Source organism: Chrysochloris asiatica, unplaced genomic scaffold (genome assembly GCF_000296735.1).
Source record: "Chrysochloris asiatica unplaced genomic scaffold, ChrAsi1.0 scaffold00211, whole genome shotgun sequence".
Lineage (NCBI taxonomy): Eukaryota > Metazoa > Chordata > Mammalia > Afrosoricida > Chrysochloridae > Chrysochloris > Chrysochloris asiatica.
Window position 1 is genome coordinate 107,561 of NW_006408729.1, and position 5,855 is coordinate 113,415.

A 5,855-nucleotide genomic window follows, 5' to 3' on the forward strand; every position below is an offset into this window, starting at 1 on the left:
CCACCACTGTGCCAATCCATCTCATTAGGTGTCCTCCTCTTTTCCGCTGACCCTCCACTTTATGAGCATGATGTCCTTCTCCAGGAAATGTTTCTTTCTGATAATTTGTCCAAGTAGGAGAGATGAAGTCTGGCCTTCTTGGCTTCTGAGGAGCATTCTGGCTACACTATTTCCAACACAGATTGGTTTGTTCTTTGGGTGGTTCATGGTATTTCTTATATTCTCCTCCAACACCATAATTCAAATGCAAAAATTCTTCTATGGTCTTTATTCAGTGTCCAACTTTCACATGCATATGAGGTTATTGAAAATACCATGCACATGGCTTGTGTCAGGCACAATTTAGTTCTCAAACTGACATCTCTTCTCTTGAACATTTTAAAGAGGTCTTATGCAGCATATGTGCTTAATGCAATATGTCGTTTGCTTTCCTGAATGCTGCTCCCATAAGTGTTTATGGTTGATCTGAACAAAATGATGTCTTTGACAACTTCAATCTTTTCTCCAGTTATCTTGATGTTATTTATTGGGCCAGTGGTAAGGATTTTTGTTTTCTTCACATTAAAGTGCAACTCATACTAAAGACTGTGGTCTTTGAGTTCATCAATAAATATTTTAAGTTCTCTTTGCTTTCAGCAAGCAAGGTTGTATACAGATTGAATGACTTTGGTGAAAGTTTACAACCCTGATGCACACCTTTCCTAATTTTAAACTATGCATAGTTCTCTTACTCTATTTGAAAAACTGCCTCTTGATCTATGTACAGGTTTCTGGCACACACGTTTAACAATTTTAAATCCTCAGTGTTACCTTGTTTGTTCAAACAACAGCCTCTTGGCCTATGCACATGTTCCTCATGAGCACAATTAAGTGTTCTGGAATACTCATTCTCCTCAATGTTAAGAACCTCACAATCGAAAGCCTTTGCATAGTTAGTAAAGCACAGTTAGACATTTTTCTGATATTCTCTGCTATCAGCCAAGATCTATCTGATATAAACAATAGTATTCATCATTCCATGTCCTTGTATGGATCCACTCTAAACTTTAGGCAACTCTCTGTCAATGTACTGCTATAGTCATTTTTAATTATCTTTAGCAAAAATTTACTTGTATGATATATTAATGACATTTCCAATGATTTCTACATTCTGTTGTGTCACCTGTCTTTGCAATGGGCACAAATATAGATGTCTTTCAATCAGTTGGCCAGGTAGTTGACTTCCAAATTTCTTGTCATAGATGAGTGAATGTCTGCAGTGCTGCATCAATTTGTTGAAAGATTTCAGTTTGTTTTTCATTAATTTCCAGAGTCTTGTTTTTTGTTTTTTGCCAATCCCTTCACTGCACCTTGGATTTCTTCCTTCAATGTCATTGACTCTTGATAATATGGTACCTCTTGAAATGGTTGAGCATCGACCATTTCTTTTTGGTACAGTGACTCTATGTCCTCCTTCCATCTTCTTTTTTTGTTTGTTTGCCTTGATACATGTAGTTTATTTTTTCATTTGTCACAGTAATCTGTTGATAGTGTTATTATACTGCATATTTTACAATAGCACAACAACTGAGGAATATTTTTATGCTAATAAAGTGAATGATTTCAGGTTACAAAAACAGCTGTACAATCCAAACAATAAAGGAATACTTAATACAATAATGTTAGCAAATAAGATATTGCTACACTATCCATTTGAGTAGAGTAAAACTATTAAGTTTATTAAAACCACAGTCTTGTTTTGATATCTCAAAATCTTCATTAGAGAATGACTAGTTTATTAGAGTACATTTTGGCTAGCAAGATAAACACTGAGTTAAATTTGTTCCAAATCTAAATCACAAGTAAACATGTCTAAGTTTAAAACAGAGAAATGATTAAGATTTCAATAAGTATGTCATTATTACCATTGTTAAGTGCTATTGAATTGCTTGTGACTCATAGCAACTCTGTATAGAGTTTCTGAGGAGCAGCTGGTGAGTTTGAATCACCGACCTTATGCTTCAAACCAACCTTGTGGTCTAGTGCATTATCCTACAAACGTCACACCAGAACTCCATTCAGCAAGTATACAAAATCTTAAATGATTTGGTTTTTTGTCCTAGTATGGCACTGTAGGATAAGCACTGGACTGCTAATGACAAAGTTAGCAGTTCAAATCTCACCTGACATTCCTTGGAAACTCCACACAGGATCGCTGAGTCAGAACTGACACAATGGAATTTAACAACAACAACAACAACAACAACAACAACAACAAAATTAAGTAGTCAATTTTATGTTAGAAAAATATACCTATAAATATTTGAAATGATTTTGTACTTAGAACTTAATTTTTTTTCCGTATCCATCCACTAAAATCATTGTCACTTCTGAATCTTAAACTTCACTGTGTTCATCATTAAATCAGTGTACTCATTCAGTTTACTGACTTGAGATTTCTTTGCCATATTTTATGTGCACCTTGAAGTGTCTATACTAGTCAAAATAATCTTCTATATCATATTTGGATCTCGCAGTTCTTCTCTATATGATGAAATATCCATTTGATTTAGAATGAGATTTTCAAATGTTCTTCCAAATCGATTTCACCAATTAAGACTGCTTCTATCATTTGTCCATTCTGCATGATGACTTGGACATATTCTTGCCCTTTGGTACATCTTAGCATTGATTCATGATGTGAACCAAAGTCCTGTACATTGTATTTTCCCAGTATTACAACCTTATAGTTAAAAAAAATTGTTACATGAGCAAAAAGTTCAAAGTTGAAATCCATGTCAATAAAGTCTCCTAAATGAACTGCAGCCATGCATTTTGCTACATACCATCCCATTTGTCTTGCCTGGGTCCACAGCCTCATCTGCTGCCAGACTAGGCTGGGTTACCATGATGCAGTATGGAAATCACCTGCAGCATAGATATCAGGAAGTGATGTGTGCATGTGGTCATCCACTTTCAGATTGCCATTTTCTGCTTTAACCATCTTATTATTATGGTCCCTTGGAAAAGTCAACGACTCCTTTTTCAAAATTGTAAATTCTTCCTGAAGGTAGACTTCATACATAGTTTCAATGTGCATCTTGTGAAAAACCTCTTTTGCTCCTTTAAAATTTAAGCCTTCGTGCCAATCAGGTCCCAAGGCACTGCCTACATCACTAGCCTTAATTTTGGTTCTTGCTTCATTTTTTCCTTTCTTTAGTTTTATATCTGGTTCTTTTTTGGGCATTTTTAACCTCTGGCTCTTCAGTTGTGAGCTTTGAAGTCAAGAATTCTGTTGCTTCTGTGTCAAATAAAGTATTCCCAATAACTTCATCAGCCTTCAATTTTATACACTAACTCAAGTGCAATACCACCATTCTCTACAATCATTATTCTTTTAGCATTAGTGAGCTTTTTCTGAATTTCCTGAGCATTGTTCTAATACAAAAGGGTTTCCTTCACATATCAATTTTGGTATAGCTCCAGCACACAAACAGAGCTGCTTAAATATATGCTAGCTGTCATATTCTGTTAAAATGCAATGTTCTTAACTTTTCAGTTACTTTACTTAATGTTGGAAAACCGGTTCTTCAACATCAAATTTTTCTAATACTTTAGAAACCTGCTTGAAATTTGTGATTGTTTTAATAAGAGGAGAAGGTGTTATAAAGAGGATACCTTCTGAGGGAAAGTGAATAGTCAAGTTTCCAGCTTCTTCTGTGGTCATGTTTCCCAAACACTGTTTTTTTAAGTCTTGCTGCTCCCAGATGAAGCCATGCTTTTTTCACCAGAGATTGTACTGCTGTCTCCACTTGGAATGTCTGTCTTTTCCTGACTACCTGGTGAGAATTCACTCATTTTTCTACACTGAGATAAAATGATACCTCCTTTAAGAAATGTTTTCTAATCAACACATCCTAATTCCACTGAAATGTTAACATAACAGTTAATACTAATGAAATGGTTTATCTACACATCTCTCACACTAAACTGTGAGTCTTTAGTAAGGAAGTGCTGTGCTCTACCGATATTTGTGTCCCAATCCTTAGTTCAGTGCCTGGATCATAGGTGTTTATATGAATAAATGAAAAACATACATCCAAAGATTAAAAATTCAAAACAAAACAAAACAAAACTCTCTTTAATTGTTTGCTCTATCTTGCAATTAGTGTTTGTTTGCTTATGTTTACTTTATTACAATGAAACAGCTTAGGTCTCTTTGGAGACCAGATAGATATTCATTGATTATTTATTATAATCAGAAAAACATTCCCAGTTGCATTTAATCTCGTGCTGGTTGCACTATAAAACATTACTAGAGTTCCATCTTGGAAGTTTCCAGTTTAGGAAACTTCCCTAAATTCTTTTTTATCTATTAGTTAGCATGCACTAAAGGTTTGGCAATTATTTAAGAGATGAATTCCAATGATAGGATAAACACCCAACTGCTAATACAGTCAGGTTGATGGTTCAAAGAGACCACCTGCTCCAGGGGAGCAGCTTTCTACACTCTAAAAGACTTATAGTCTCAGAAAACTTACAAAGGATTGTTGAGCCTGAATCAACACCATGGCAGTGGGTTTGGTGTTTTTGATTAAGGTAATTAAGGTGGCTGACTTTCCTAAATAATTATATATTTTCTTTACTGCTCTGCTTACATTAGGAACATAACCTAGTTTAGTCACTGGCTTCCTCACTAACAATTTTTTCTCCTTTCTTCCCTGCATTTTAAACAAAGAATGAAGAACATCAGCTGGAGCACAAGAAGGTTCCATCTTCTTTTGATGCTTCGGCATCGCTCAATATTTTCCCCCATTGAATCCTTCCACATTGAAAATGAGGCTTTTTCTTCAGTTCCCTCAACTTGAGAAATGCTGAGCATGTTCTTCCCTTTTGGTTTTCTAACTTCAGATCTTTGTACATTTTTAATATAATATTTGAATTTGTCTTCTAAAGCTGCCTTTTGAATTTTGCATTCAGTTCTTTTGTCTCCTCTTTTATTCCATTTGTTTTAGCATCTCCACACAGAAGAGCACATTTCAGAGTCTTCTCTTACAACTATTGTGATTGGCATATAAATTTGAATAGTAGTCACATTAAATGGTTTCCCTTATCGTGGTGGTTATGTGCTGTGGAGTCAGTTGAGACTTGTAGCAACCCCATACAGGGTTTCTGAGGCTGTAAATCTTTACTGAAGCAGAAAGTCTCATGTTTCTCCTGCAGAACTGCTGGTAGTTTCAGACTTCTAACCTTGAGATTAGAAGTCTCTCCACACTCTTACGAGAATTTGTTGTTTTCTGTTTTTTTAAACTTCAGTGTTAATACTGGTGTGAGATGATATCTCATTGCTGTTTTGATTTGCATCGTGGTTACAAATTGGGTTGTGAAATGCAAGGTCAGCAGTTCGAAACTACCAGCTGCTCCATGGGAGAAAGATGAGGCTTTCTACACCCGTAAAGATTTACAGCCTTGGAAACCCTGTTCAGGGTCACTATGTGTTGGAACTAACTCGATGGCACTTAACAACAACAACAATAGCTAATAATCATGAACATTTCCTCATGTATTTGTTGGCTGCCTGATTGTCTTCCTTGGTCAAGTGTCTCTTCATGTCTTCTGCCCATTTTCAATTTGTCTTTGTCTTGTAGAGATGTTGTGTTGTTGTTGTTGTCAGGTGCCATTGAGTCGGAACCAACTCATAGCTACCCCATGCACAGCAGAACAAAACAATGTCTGATCCTGGGCCAACCTCACTACCGCTGCCACACTTGAGTCCATCACTGCTGCCACCTGGCCAATCCATCTCATTGGGGGTCTTCCTCTTTTACTCCAACCCTCCATCTTACCAAGTATGATATCCTTCTCCAGCGACTGTT

General features: G+C 36.1%; 1 pseudogene; it reads right to left on the minus strand.

Moving 5' to 3' along the window:
- Positions 1–2,475: 2,475 nt before the first annotated feature.
- On the minus strand, positions 2,476–3,706 carry LOC102842299 (annotated as a pseudogene).
- Between the last annotated feature and the right edge of the window lie 2,149 nt (positions 3,707–5,855).